This window comes from Zalophus californianus, chromosome 4 (assembly GCF_009762305.2).
Source record: "Zalophus californianus isolate mZalCal1 chromosome 4, mZalCal1.pri.v2, whole genome shotgun sequence".
Lineage (NCBI taxonomy): Eukaryota > Metazoa > Chordata > Mammalia > Carnivora > Otariidae > Zalophus > Zalophus californianus.
Window position 1 is genome coordinate 111,121,874 of NC_045598.1, and position 16,509 is coordinate 111,138,382.

Sequence of the window (16,509 nt, forward strand, 5' to 3'; positions counted from 1 at the left end):
GGTATTCTTTCAAGTCCATTCCTTTAATACTGTAATTAGTTCACAATGAGTAACAGTACCATGTCTTATAATTTTCTTCTGAGTGGTTCTAAGCTTCATAGATATATCTCCAATGGTCTGAATGATATCTTCTTTTTTATATTGCTTCAGTTAGACTTTATTTTCTTATAAATTGCAGAAACATCAACTCCAGATGGCTTAGGCAATAAAAGACTACACATCAGAGTTAGGAACAGCTTCAGGGTTGGTTTGATTCAGCAGTTCAACAGTGACATAGAGACCTAATTTCTTTCCGTCTCTCACTCAGCTTTTCTTAAGACTGGCTTCCTCTTATGGTCACAAGATGAATACTAACAATTACCTTGGCTTTCTACTTTGTCTTTGGGGAGAAAAATTTGCATTTATTCTCTCACACAACAGTGGAAAAGTGCTAAGGTCTTTGCAACTTGATTTTATCTTGTCCTATTTCAATGACTCTTGGACAGGCTCTCAGTTTGCTAGCAGTCATGCTTCTTGGACAAATGAGAACTTTGTATTCCTGAGAGGAAGATGACTTCGGTAGACACTCACTTGCTAATATTGACTATTTTCAGGTAGTTTACATAGGAGGCATTAAGAACGCTGTTTAGTCTTTGGTAATAGGTCATGTGATGGTAAAGATTTAGTGTAAGCAGTGTCCTCCTCTGACAGAATTTAGCTAAGTAACATGAATAGTTCTTGTAACACTTTTCTTCATCCAGAGAGATGTAGAGTTGTTTTTGGAAGCTTTTTTAGACAGGCAAGGAAGTTTCATTTCCCATAAACCCTCATTAGAACTTTTCTCCAGAGGGGCACCTGGGTGGGCTCATTCAGCTAAGCATTGGACTCTTGGTTTTGGCTCAGGTCATAATCTCATGGGTCATGAGATGGAGCATCACGTGGGGCTCCACACTCAATGGGGAGTCTGCTTAGAGATTCTCTCCCTCTGCTCCTCCCCCAACTTGTACACACACACACACACACTCTCTCCCTCTCTCCCTCTCTTTCTCTCTCTCTCAAATATATAAATAACATCTTTTAAAAAAAAGTTTTCTCTAGGCTCATTGATTAAAAATGGGTCACATCCAACATTGAAAGGGTAAATGTTAGTGAGAAATGGGAGTTTCTGACTAGCGTGGGTCTGGGCTACATTTTAGAGCCAGAAGAATAACTTCTTGAAACAGTATGAACAGTTGTCAGGGAAGAAGGGACCTGACCAACAGTTTAGGGTGCTTATAAAAACAAGGGATTTGGATGCTGAGAAAACAACACCCAGACAGTCAAATAATAGACAATTCTTACTTTAAAAATCTAAAACAGAATGTTGCATTTTCAGAGACAATTAGTCTTTCTCATCTCAGTTAATGGCAACACAATCTAGTGCCAATTACAAAAAGAAGAAAGAAAAGAAGAAAGAAAGAAAGAAAGAAAGAAAGAAAGAAAGAAAGAAGAAGAAAGAAAGAAAGAAGAAAGAATGAAAGAAGAAAGGAAAGAAAGAAAGAAGAAAAGAAAGAAAGAAAGAAAGAAGAAAGAAAGAAAGAAAGAAAGGAGAGAAAGAAAGGAAATAAAGGAAATAAAGAAGAAAGAAAGAAAGAAAGAAAGAAAGAAAGAAAGAAAGAAAGAAAGAAAGAAAGAAAGAAAGAAAGAAAGGAAAGAAAGAAAGAAAGAAAGAAAGAAGAAAGAAGAAGAAAGAAAGAAAGAAGAGAAGAAAAGAAAGAAGAAGAAAAGAAAAGAAAAGAAAAGAAAGAAGAAAGAAAGAAAAAGAAAGAAAGAGAAGAAAAAGGAAAAATAGAAAAGCCTAAGAGATACTGTTTTACCTTCACATCACTAATACTCCAATGTGGTTTTAAACACATCCATGGGGCTCTAGCTCCAATCTAGTGTTATCTCTCCAAGCTCACTGCAGAGCATCTTTGACCAAGTCTGTCACAGGCCTCCCTAGTATGCCTCCACATCTGCTGCTCTATATTCCATTCTCCGCAAGTGAACATAGATTCCTTGCCTGCCAGAGCTCAGGCACAACCAATAGGATCAAGATGTGGAAATATAAGACGTATAGAAGAGCACTCTTGAGATATAAATTACTAATTTACCTGCTATTCCCTCACCACCACATGTAATAAATGCCTTGTCTTCTGTCTTTACTACTGACTTCTCACTCAAATGAAAATTTTTCAGTAAATATTCCACCTGATGGGAGCTATTTTTCAAGTGATTAATCAATATATCGTTATTTGATTTATTTGCAAACTTTATCAATTGTGAAGGAAATTCTCTTTCTTCAAAACAATTTAGCCATTCCCTAACTTTAAAGCCATTCAGAAATGTTTATTGGATTGTAGTTTTACACACACAAAGAAACAATTAACTGTAGACCTCCTCAATAATTACACAAAATAACAACTTTTATCAAGGTAAATAATAAAAGGGCATCAATACTGACTAAATCGGTAAGATTAGCTTCAAACTATTATAGTAAGTGAAACTGACTCTGTTTAAGAGATATATGTGTATTCATTGATTTTACATCTCTACATATTTAACAATAATGTAATTTTATGCATCTGATTTTTAATGACTATGTTGTTATCCATCACTATTTTTTATGTCCATCAATTAGAATTCTAGCCCTGCCTTTGTAAATACCAAGTGTGTAATTTAGAGCAATTTGTTAAGCTTTTCTGAATTTCAATATCTTCATCTATAAATGCTTACTTTCCAGTGTTGTTGGGAGACACTCAATAAACACCCATTATGTTTATATCTAAGCAAATACTGCGATCACTTTGAAATTAAAGTTTTCATATTATACCAAAATTAGCATTTTTAGAACTTACATCAATTTTTAAAAGATTTTATTTATTTGTTCATGAGAGACAGAGAGAGAGGCAAAGGCAGAGGGAGAAGCAGGCTCCTTGCAGAGCAGGGAGCCCAATGCAGGACTTGATCCCAGGACCCTGGGATCATGATCTGAGCTGAAGGCAGACGTCTAATGACTGAGCCACCCAGGCGCCCCTCTTTTTTTTTTTGTCACTTGTATTGCTGCTGTCATATTTATGTTATTATGTAAATAGTGCCTTCCATTTGTTTGTGGTTGAAAAAAAATAAAGGAATGAGAAGAAACCTGCTTGTGGGTTTCCTAATATGTTAAGCATTTCAAAATACTTTCTCATTTAATAATTGAAATAGTTTAGATAATTTGACAAACTGTTGTGTTTTTTTCCCCAAGGGAAATACTCTTTCCATAACTCTGAACTAGTTTTTTGTTTTTTTTTTTTTTTAGATTTTGATTTGGATGGAAGGATGTTTTATCATTTTTTTAAAGATTAATTAATTAATTTATTTATTTGAGAGAGAGAGAAAATGAGGTGGGGGGAGGAGCAGAGGGAGAAGGAGACTCCCTGCTGAGTAGGGAGCCTAATGCAGGGCTAGATCCCAGGACCCTAAGATCATGACCTGAGCCAAAGGCAATCACTCAGCCAACTGAGCCACCCAGGTGCCTATGCTTAATCATTTTTATATGATTCAGATTATTACACAAATTATAACTGGTGCAGGCATTCATAATACACAAATATTCATTATTTCATTATTTACTGAGTATTTATAATATGTCAAGTATCATTTGATATAATTTAAATGTTTTATCTCATTTCAGTTTCAAAATCAACTCATTAAGGGGGTATTGCTTTTCTCCTTATTTTGCAAATGACAATGATTTAAAAGTAAATAAAAGAAATGAGTCACTGAGAAATAACACAGCCTCTTCAAACTCATACACACAGTAAATAATAGAACATATTCTGAATGACAGTGCCATGCTGCTAACAATAAATGATTCTATTTTCTTATTTTCAGATTTTTTAGTAACCAGAAATTTTACTATTTTATTTATGGTGTTGCAGATAACTATCAAAAATATGTAAAATGCACTGTCTTATCAAAGACAACAAAGTAAAAACAAATAAAAATAAATTAAAAAGAAACAATATTACCCTGCAATCAAGAAAATTTGATAATCATCCTGCTTTAGCCAGTAAAAATGATGGGAAATAATTGCTTTGCTTCATTAAAATAAAGTGCTCAACATTGCTTGACATCAGGGAAATCCAAATCAAAACCTCAATGAGATATCATCTCACACCAGTCAAAGTGGCTAAAATTAACAAGTCAGGAAACGACAGATGTTGGCGGGGATGCAGAGAAAGGGGAAGCCTCCTACATTGTTGGTGGGAATGCAAGCTGGTGCAACAACTCTGGAAAACAGTATGGAGGTTCCCCAAAAAGTTGAAAGTAGAGCTACCATACAACCCAGCAATTGCATTACTGGGTATTTACCCCAAAGATACAAATGCAGGGATCTGAAGGGGTACGTGCATCCCGATGCTTATAGCAACAATGTCCACAATAGCCAAACTGTGGAAAGAGCCAAGATGTCCATCGACAGATGAATGGATAAAGAAGTGGTATACACACACACACACACACACACACACACACACACACACACACACACACACACACACACTGGAATATTATGCAGCCATCAAAGGAATGAAATCTTGCCCTTTTGCAATGACGGGGATGGAACTGGCGGGTGTTATGCTGAGCAAAATAAGTCAATCAGAGAAAGACATGTATCCTATGTCCTCACTGATATGAGGAATTTTTAATCTCAGGAAACAAACTAAGGGTTGCTGGAGTGGCGGGGGGTGGGAGGGATGGGGTGGCTAGGTGATAGACATTGGGGAGGGTATGTGCTATGGTGAGTGCTGTGAATTGTGCAAGACTGTTGAATCACAGATCTGTACCTCTGAAACAAATAATACATTATATGTTAAAAAAAAGAAGAAGAAGATAGCAGGAGGGGAAGAATGAAGGGGGGGAAACTGGAGGGGGAGACAAACCATGAGAGACTATATAGACTCTGAAAAACAAACTGAGGGTTCTAGAGGGGAAGGGGGTGGGAGGATAGGTTAGCTTGGTGATGGGTATTAGAGAGGGTGTGTTCTGCATGGAGCACTGGGTGTTATAAGCAAACAATGAATCATGGAACACTACATCAAAACTAATGATGTAATGTATGGTGATTAACATAACATAATAATAATAAAAATAAATAAATAAATAAAAATTTTAATAAGAAAAAATAAAGAAGCTGGCCAGATTATGTTTATAGTCCTCTCCAACTCTAAAGTTTAGGAATCTCTCTCTTTGACCAATAAATATTATGTAGCTTTATAAAAGTCCAGTATTGCTAAAAAAATTATCCATGTAACCAGTCCTCCAATGAAGATAAGGATTTTATTATCCCAGAAATTTCCCCTTTATTGTCAATCACCCACCCTCATCTTTCTGAATCACCAGTCTGGACTTTATCCCTGTAGAAATTCATAAAAATGAAATTATGCTATACATATTCTTTTATGTTTAGTTTACTTACTTAATATAATATCAGTGACACTAGTCTATATTGATGCATGCATTACCAATACATGCATCTTAAAAAATTTGTCTATTTATAACAGTTTATTTTTCTTTTTACATCTTGCATTAGCTCAGGATGCTGTAACAAAACACCCTACATTGGGTGGTTTACATAGCCGAAACTTACTTTCTCAGAATTCTGGAGGCTGAAAGTCCAAGATCAGAGTACTATAGCATAGTCATTTCTTGGTAGATTCTTTCTGGCTTGCAGATGTTTACTTTCTTATTGTTTACTAACAAAGCAGAGAGAGAGTGAGATCTCTGGTGTCTCTTCCTATATGGACATCAATCATATTGGAAAAGGGCCCCACTTACATAAGAACCTCATTTCCTTAATTATCTCTTTAGTGACCCTATCCCCAAATGCAGTCACATTGAGGGCTGAGATTCAACAAAATTTCGGGGATGCAATTCAATCCATAACACATATTGACCAACAGGTGGTTTCCAGTTAGGAGTAATTCTGATCAAAATTCTATGAACAATCTTGTCCAAACCTTTTTCAGGACACATGCTTTCATTACTTTTAGATCCATTCAAGAAGCAGAATTCCTAAGTTGCTAGTTCCTAAGATAGTGTATGCTTATGAGTACTGAAAAACTACCAAATTTCTTTCCAGAGTACCACTTTACACTCCAATCAACAATTTTAATAAGGTCAGTTGTTCAAAGTCCTCAAAAAGCTTTTCATTATCCAGACTTTTAGTGTTAGCCATTCTAGTGAAAGTAATATGATATTAAATTGGGGGTTTACTTTTCATTTATCTGATCTCTAAAGAAGGTGAGCATCTTTCTAAGTGTACTTTGGTTGCTCATATATCTTCTGTGAGGTTTCTATTCACATCTTTACACATTTTGATTGGGATTTTTTTTTTTTTACTATGTTAACTGAATTTTTTTCTAAATATTTTTGAACATTTTTTATTTTAGATATAAATTGTATGTCATATATGTGTATATGAATATTTCCCCCCAATTTTGGTTTACTCACAGTTTCTTTCTTTTTCAAGTTTTTATTTAAATTCTAGTTAGTTAACATATAGTCTAATATTGGCTTTAGGTGTAGTATTTAGTGATTCATCACATACATGTAACACTCAGCACAAGTGCCCTCTTTAATACCCATTACCCATTTAACCCATCCCCCCAACCACCTTCCTTCCATCAACCCTTAATTTGTTCTTTATAGACAAGAGTCTGTTTTATGGTTTGCCTCTCTCCTTCTCTCCCCTTATGTTCAGCTGTTTTGTTTCTTAAGTTCCACATATGAGTGAAATCATATGGTATTTGTCCTTCTCTAACTGACTTATTTCACTTAGCATAATACTCTCTGGCTCTATCCACGTCATTGCAAACGGCAAGATTTCATTTTTTTGATGGCTGAGTAATATTCCATTGTGTATATATACTGCTTCTTCTTTATCCATTCATCAGTTGATGGACATTCAGGCTCTTTCTGTAATTTAGCTATTGTTGATAATGTTGCTATAAATATCAGAGGGCATGTATCCCTTTGAATCTGTATTTTTGTAACCTTTGGGTGAATATCTAGTAGAGCAATTACTGGGTCATAGGGTAGTTCTATTTTTAACTGTTACAGGAAACAACAGTTGTTGGTGAGGATATGGTGAAGGGGGAATCCTTGTGCACTGTTGGTGGGAATGCAAACTGGTGCAGTCACTCTGGAAAACAGTATGAAGTTTCCTTGAGGTTTAAAATGATCTTGTTGAGGTTTGGTTTTAGATTTTTTAGGGCCTTCAACGGATGTTATTTTAATATAGTTTCTTATTCTTAAGTGTGGTCATTCTACTGTCTTATTTGAATACTTCATGTAAGTAGTAAGATCTTCCCACTCTGGCTGGTCTGGAACTCCAGTGTTTCCCAGTGTGCACAGCCTCTAGCATTTTTATTCCACTGTCAATCCAGCTGCACCTATATGACCAAATGACTCAGCCAAGGGTCCTTGAGGAATTCACAGAGATTTCCATCTCAGCTCTGGTCCTTCTCTAATAAACTGCCCTACTAGATCCAGGTAATTCAGAGCCCCTACTAATGATTTCTGTCTCCTCAGTACAGTTGGATTATCACACTCTTCTTGTGTTCCATGTCTATGCATTGTTTCAACTCCAGGAAATTTTATCTGTGCAGAGATCCAAAGAATATATGGGTCTCACCTCATGAATTTCCCTTCTCTGAGAAATAGTCCTGTGCTCATAATTTTTTAAGCTCTAAAAATAGATGTTTGGTATGTTTTGTCAATTCATTTATAATTGCAGGGAAATTCTAGTACAGTTATTCTATCATGGAAGGAGGTATAAGTAACCATATTTTTTTAAATATAAGTGAATATTTACCCAAAGAAAATGAAATTAAGAAGATATATGAAGGCTTATGTTTATTGCAGATTTATTTACAATAACTAAGATATGTAAACAACCTAAGGGTCAATCAATAGACAAATGGATAAGGAAGATGTGATATCTATATCATCTATATCTATATCTATGTATACAGTGGAATATATGCAGCCATAAAAAGAGATCATGCCTTATGAGACAACATAGACCTAGAGGGTATTACACTAAGTGAAACAAGTCACTGAGAAAGGCAAATACCATCTGATTTCATTCATATGTGAAATCTAAAAAAATCAATCAATAAAAAATAAATAAAAACAAATAAAAAAGCAGAATTAACCCTATAAATGCAGAGAACAAAATGATGGTTTCCAGAGGATAAGGGGGGTAGAAGCCAGGGAAGATGATGAAGGGGAGAGGGAGATACAGGCTTCTCATTACAAAATGAATAAGCCATGGGAATAAAAGCATAGCCTATAGTCAATGACATTGTAATAGCAATTTAAGAGGACAGATGGTAGCTACACTTGTGAAGAACATAGCATAATGTATAATCTTGTTGAGGGGCGCCTGGGTGGCTCAGTCGATTGAGCATCTGCCTTCAACTCAAGTCATGATTCCAACATCTTGGGATCAAGCCCTAGGTGGGGCTCCCTGCTCAGCAGGGAGCTTACTTCTCCCTCTGCCCCTCCCCCTGCTCATGCTCTCTCTCTTTCAAATGAATAAACTTGTTGAATCACTATATTGTATACCTGAAATTAATGTAATATTTTGTGTCAACTGCAAATAAAATAATTTAAATATATATATTGTATATATGGAATATATATATTATACATATAATATATATAATTCCAAACTATACTAAAAATTATCTTCCATATATATATTATATATATATATAATTCCATATATATATGGAATTATCTTCCATATATGGAAGATAATTCACAAGAGAGCTTGATATCCTGCCCCGTCATGTGATTCAGGGTCATCAGTTTTTCTGCACAAACGAGCATGTCTTTCCAAACTATCCTAGTTACTTGGAAGGGAAACTCAATATAGTCAATAGTTAATCAAGTCATCTAAAATAAACTTGAAAAAAATATAGATATAGATATATATGTGTGTGTGAATACATATTTATGTTTAGATTTCTCCTTTCTTAGATATTCAAAATAATAATATTCAAATTATGTGGATATCTTTAATCTGATTGTTTTAATCTAATAATGCATCATGGAGATTTTGCCATAATAGTCAACAGAGATATTTTTACACTTTTTATAGCATTGTGTACTACATAGTATGGCTATATCATAATTTATTAAACCAGTATTCTATTGATGGACATTTGAATTGTTTCTGATGTTTATCATTTAAAAGTAGTGTTTAAGAATAGTATTAAGCATATGTTTATTTATTCATTTTTTTGGCAGTTTGTCTTTGGTGTAATTTCTTACAAGTGGAAATGCTGGGCCAATGGGTAAATTTTATATATATATGTATATATATACATGTACATATATATATAATTTAATTAGATATGACAAATTCTCTTTCATTGGCAGTACCAGTTCCATTTTGCATTCCCACTAGTAATATGTAAGAGTTAAACACACTTTGTGGAAAGCCCATTTATATTTCAAAAGATAGTGAATAGGCAAATTATAGAATAAGAAGGAAATGTCTTGCTAAAATTCTTTTTTATTGGTTATAGGCAATGAAATCCATAAGTGGTCATCACCTTGTTGAAAGAAAGTATGTTCAATCCTTTATTTTTAAATTAAACAAATGAATAATCCAGAAGAAACCTTTCTGAAATTTTCTTTTCTTTTTTTTAAGATTTTATTTATTTTTATTTATTTATTTATTTATCAGAGAGAGAGTACAAGCAGGGGGAGTGGCAGGCAGAGGGAGAAGCAGGATCCCCTCTGAGCAAGGAGCCTGATGTGGGGCTCAATTCCAGGACCCGGGAGGGATCATGACCTGAGCTGAAGGCAGACACTTAATGACTGAGCCACCCACGCGTCCCAAAATTTTTTCGTGGAAACCATACATTTCTAGTTATACTAAAATTCTTAAATAAAAGCTTTTATAACCTGGTTACATCTACCTAACATTTAGAAGAATATCTAAATACACCCCATAAGGGACACAGACAGCAGATTCTCCATATATGGGTGAACCTTTTTAAAAAGCACTCCACCAAATTTTCCTTGGCTGTTGCATTCTACCATAGTAATCAGATTTTTACCAGTACCAAGAATTATTCAGCTTAGACTTTCTTATATCTCTCTATTCATATTCCTCATAATTAAGAAGCAGCTGTTTCTAGCCTTCTCTGACAGCAACTGTCAGCTGCAGATGGGATATTGATGATCGAGGAAAATGACAGATTGCTTAATGCCAGTGACTTAATACCACATTGAGGAGTCATAGAGATACAATATCTACATTTTACATCTTTACCTTATAATTGGCTTATTTCTGTCAGATTTCAGCAGGAGGTCTTACAATTTCTTTTAGGATAAAACCATGAATATATGATAAGACATACCTATAGCTATATCTCATGCTCTTTCTGTATCAAAATCAAATACTAATAATCAAACACCTTGTTTCAAGCAAGATTCGTTATTAACAGATTTGTCAGATTATTTACTCTATGATTTCCTTTTGTATTACAGAACTATTCTAAATTAGACAATACATAATGAAGGTTTATATATCATTAACTCCAGCCTAACTTTTCAATTAAAGAAGAGAATGGTTACTGGAGCTTTCTTTTAGAAAGTTATTTATTTTTGCTTTTCAGAAGGATAACACAGAAGCGGAAGAGAATCTCAGGGACAAATATATGGTGGTTCTAATAATTACAAAAGCTTCTGTTGTGTATTTGATTTCAAACCATATATGAATTATTTAATTAACCCTAAGTTTAAAGTGTAGGAAATGTGCACTCAATTGAAACAATGATCTAAAAGTGCTAATTCCTTACAAGTTATATAACTGAATTCTTTTTCTTTTTCTGAAAAACTATCAATGGCTTATTGCACATGAAAAATGAAGAAATAAAATAGGTAACATTCAACTTAGAGATATGATGGGAGAGGCAATATCTAATCATATCTGTCCAAGTTAAATCCCTGATTGTATTCTGTATCATTATATAGATGCTTATACAAATAAAATATCTACAGGTGAAGAGCAATAGGGGTGTTGTTGTAGTTAAGACTGTCTAAAAATAGTTGGAATATTCTTAACTCCAGGGGAAAAATGCACTAAATTTTTTTAATTTTTATTTTTTAAAGATTTTATTTATTTGTCAGAGAGAGAGAGAGCGAGAGCATGAACACAAGCAGCGGGAGTGGAAGAAGAAGAAGCAGGCTTCTCACTGAGCAGGGAGCCCGATGTGGGGCTGGATCCCAGCACCCTGGGATCATGACTTGAGCCCAAGGCAGACGCTTAATAACTGAGCCACCCAGGCGCCCCTGCACTAAAATCTTATATTAGGTTTATTTTGTTTTTATTTTCTTTGTTTTGTTTTATGTCTTTTGCTTTTGCACTGAATCAGACTATTTTTGGAGTAAAATAATTGTGATGAGAAATCCTACAATAAAACGGGATTACCTGTTTCATTTAAATATTGCAGCAGAATAACCTTTAGAACGAGTAGTAAAAAAAAATCAGCAGTTTCTCTGACATTACTCTTTTAAGCTTTTTAACATTTCATATTTACAGAAAATGTGCAGAAAAATCACCAAGAATTTCCATGTTTTACCCAGATTCCCCAAATGTTAACACTTTATGTGCTTTACCATTTTATCTATCTAACCTATTTATCATCTAAATTTTATTTCTTTTTTCTAAACCTTCTGAAAATAAGTTGTAGACCTGCTTTCCCTTTGCCTTAATTATTTCAGTATGTGCTTCCTAAAAACAGAAACTTTTTTACATGAAATAGTAGAATTATCAAAATGAGGAAACTACTGGTAGTCCGTAGATGGGGAGAGACAAATGCCAGTAAATCTGCCTTGAGGAGCAGTGTTTTCATGGCGGTCTAGCATGTGACACCCTCCCTGGACCCAACACATAGGTACTCAGCAGCTGCCATGAACTCTGGAGCCCTGAGGATCCACAGCAGAGGACATTTCCAGGTCAAAAGTGAAAAAAAAAATCCAAATATAAGCCACTTTGGGGCAAGTATTTTAGTGACTTACCTTCTGTCACCATATCTGGGAGGGCAAGTTGAAGAATTCTCAGCAAAGATATCAGATATCTTATTTCAAATAAAAGGAAACCAAATTTGCACAAACTTTGGGAAGAATTTCTTCTGTACTAAGTCCAGAATCTGCATATACTGCACAGACCACTTCACCTCATGCCACCCATGATGGAAGTTCTATTAAGTCTCTACATTCAGTGTGTTTGAGCAGAGGAAAATCATTGGTTGAAAAAGTTATCAAGGATTATGATTTTATTCCTTCAAATAGTATATTATCAAGTGCTGTATCATGGGGAGCAAAAATTCTTCATATTGATGAGGAAAAGAGTAGGTATTGGCACCCAGAAAGCAAGAACAGGGAGACTCAAAAAACCTTTTGTAAAGGTGGAAGATACAAACCAACTTTATAGATCATTTTATCTTCAGCTGACCAATATGCCTTTTATAAATTACTCTATTCAGAAGCGCTCCAGTCCATTTGATGTAGATAAACCATCTAACATCCAAAAGCAAACTCAAAATCCAAACAGATGGCAATAAATGTGGTGGAATCCCGATTCAATGACGTTTGAAAGAGAAGAAAAAATGGATACTGAGAATAATACTTGCAGAAATATGAAGCTCTTGAAACTCATCTTCCAAGTGAGCAATACAGAAACTGCAGAGTAATCATTACCAAGTTCTTGATGATATTGTGTCTAAGTTAATTTTTGACTTTATGGAAAATGAAAGGGACATGCCTAAAAAGAAAATAATAAAATACAGTATTTGATCCCTTTTTCCTATTATTGCAACTATCCTGAAAAAAATCTGAACCAAAAGAAAAGCTAAGATTGCAACATTTTTCTCAGAAAGATTTCAGAGGAAATAATGTACGAGGAATTGAGCAGTTTCCTATTTAAAGAAACCTAGGAACCTGACCAAAAATTTGTGTTTATTTCAGAATGCATCCCCTACCCTTCAAGCAAATTGAGAGGACTTGATGAGAGACAACCAGTATATGTTCCATGTTAAAAATCCAGCAGAAAATGGTATAAAACAAAATTTTACAAATCTACCTCCACATAAAAATAAATAGGGATGCATTCCTGACATTTATGAACCTAAATTAATAATAAATGAAAATGACTTAGAAGAACTAAGGGTAAATCACTGTCCATGTAAGCTACAGGTATCTGTACAAGTTTCTAATGTCAATACAGGTAACACTGCATCTCAACCAAAACAAAAGTCAGATGCTGTGCTTTTTCCAGCAAAGGATCTGAAAGAAAAGGACCTTCACCCAGTATTTGGTCATGATTCCAGACTGTTAGCAATAAACAATTCACAGAAGCAGCTAACAATTCAGGCAAAGACTCCATTCCAAAGTCCTTCTAAAGAACCCAATGAATGTGAAAACCAAGAATATGGATAGTTTACCTTTTGGTAAGATCCATTGGAAAGTGAAAATATTATTAAGAATGAATAAAACAGAATCTGGAATCAAGTGTGGAATTTGATAAGGAAAAAACTGAATTTCTTATTATACAAGAAGGAAACAGAGTTTGTACCTCACCAGTACAATCCCTGCTGGACTTATTTCAGACTAGTGAAGAGAAGTCAGAATTTTTGGGTTTCACAAGCTCTACTGAAAACAATGGTATAGGGGATGCTTTAGATATTTGGGAAGAGGAAAATTTAGATAATCTGTTGTCAATGTTTTTCTCTTCCCTTTCAACTTCTGCAACTTTACTGACTTTTAGACTTAAAAAAATAAATATCTTTCAGAAGTGGAAAAAAAATCAGGAAACTACCATTGATACAAGTCTATCAGTCAACATGTAGACCTTACAGATATTTTTTCCAGTTGGCAAATTAATAAATGCACTCAAAAACAAATTCATTTTTTCCATTTTCCTTTAATGAGCATTTACTTTAAGTTTTCTATTTTATTTTACAGCATTCACAATTTTTTCTATATTTTTCTGTTATAATAATGAGAAAATTGGTTGAAGTAATACATTTATACATGGCCTTCTGACATGCATCAAGAGAAAAGATTATTACCAACTCTGGCTGAATGGAAACTTCTATCATCCCATATGCATTATGTTTCCAGCTGACAGTGTTTTTCTCTTATTTAGTGTAACCAACCCACACACTAGATTTGGGAGATTAAGAGGCCTCAAGAAATAGTGCTTTTTTAAACTTGGAGCCTCAATACATAGAGAGTTACAAAGAGATTAAATAGATGGAGAGCAAAAACTCACTTTGATAGCTTCTATAACTAAATGGGAGAATATGCACTGAAGTCTATTAGTCAATGAGAATTGCTAATAAATACCCCAGAATCATGAAAGCCTAGCACATCTAACCAGCAAAGTGGGGCAACCACATGCCTTTTCCTCAGGGAGAAGCTTCTCTAGAAATATCACATGGCCTTTCAAATCCAAAAGTGTTATGAATGAGATACCTTGAACAAATCTTCCAATGAAAGCACTAAGTATTTTAGAAAACATTTTTTTCAATTGTAATTACTCACTAGACTGAATTTATAAGCAAATAAACAGAAATCTGACACTAATGAAGAGCAAATCACTGGATTGGAGGATAGACCAAAAACATTTAGCCAGCAGAGAGTAAAATATATAGAATACAAGATGTAAGACAGAATCTATTTTTGATGTTTGACTACTGACACTTTCAAGCCCAACTTCTCCCCAATTCCCTTTTGCCCCATAACTCATCAGGTTGATTAGAAAGTCCAGGATCTCCTTCCCTTGATGCTGTGCAGGAACTACAAATAATGCAAATTGTGCTTGGGAACCCTAATGTCAGTCCAGCCCTCACCATAAGAAGAGAGCTACTGACTGGAACCTTTCTTCATCAAGCCAGTTTTGACCAGCTTGGGTACCACTGTGTTTTCCATGGAGTGCCTTCTGATATGAGTAATAAATCTTTTCATAACTTCTGGTTTAGATGTGACATCATCAGTCTTGACATCTGAACCAATTTTGAGTAGATGGGAGTAGGAATTAATTCTGCTTTCCAGGGGGGCAATCAAAAGGTACATGAAAAAGAGCACAGTTAGGTTGTAAACCATCTCCTTCCCATAGGATTTAGTAAGAATTTTTAATAATTTTATGCATAATAAAAATTTTAAAGTAAATATTCCCCAAATTTATTGTCCTCAAATTCTTTCACCACATTTCTGTAAAAATATAAACTTGGATATTATCAGAAATTAACTTGATGTTATTATGTTTTCACTCTCTGATTATCAGGGTCTTAACTAGCCATGTTTTTTGAGATTTGTTTTCTGCAGAGTCAAAAATGAAGCAGGTGTCTCAAAATTAAGTTGCTATTTTTTCTATCACATGTCATCATTTAGAAATAGTGATCATAGACTAAAAACCTGGTTATTAATCGGAACTTGTTTAGACCATGAAATTCTAACCTCACTCTTTTCCACCTGAATGACTTGGTATTATTAAACTAGAAGAAGCAAAACATATTTTTAAAATTATTTTTAAATAGATGACTTAAAAGGCCTTTGAAAAGATAACTTCTACAATTACAAAATGCCACCTTTAAAGTTGTATTTTGTCACGCTTCAAATGTGAAACTTTAAACAGAGTTTTTAAAAATCTCTACACCTTACATAATCATAGGTGTAACTTCATTTAAACATCCTTTGATTAGAGGAGCAAAATAATCTATATGACTTAAGGTTGACAATTTTATTATTTTGGAATTGTGGGTTTGTGGAATTGTCAAAAAAGCACCAGCCTTGAATGTATCTAGCACTTTCACCTCATTCTTTGGAAATGGGTTTCTCCATTGCTAAAAAAACAAGATTGGACTTAATATCACCTAAGCTTTCTTCTACTTCTAAAATTATGTGATTTTCTTTGTGACATATATCCCAAATTCAGTAAAGTCATTAATTTTAGAAAACCTTGAGTACATAATTAATATTATTAGACTTGATGTTTACCAGAAGTGGGTATTTTATGTTTATTTTTTTCATCTACTTCTTTTTCTAATTTTTTAAAAGATAAAAGTAAAATACTCTTACTTTATATAAAAGTAAGTACTATTCCATTTTATATACCACATCCTCTTTATCCATTCATTCATCAAAGCACTTAAATTGTTTAAAAATTTTGGCTATTGTAAATAATGCTACAATGTACAAAGTACAATGTACAAAGTAAGGGTGCATATATATTTTTGAATTTGTGTTTTCATATTCTTTGGATAAACACTCAGAAATGAAAAACTGGATTGTATAATATTTGTCTTTTTTATTTTTTGAAGAAACTTTGTACTGATTTCCCTAATGGTTGCACCAATTTATAGAGTGTATGGGGTTCCTTTTTCTCTACATCTTCACTAAATTGGATTGTTTTATTTTATTTTTTTTATTGTTAAGTTTTGT

The 16,509-nt window shown here is 34.0% G+C and overlaps 1 pseudogene; it reads left to right on the forward strand.

Moving 5' to 3' along the window:
* The first annotated feature begins 11,976 nt into the window (after window positions 1–11,976).
* Window positions 11,977–13,805, forward strand: LOC113916154 (annotated as a pseudogene).
* The last annotated feature ends 2,704 nt before the right edge of the window (window positions 13,806–16,509 follow it).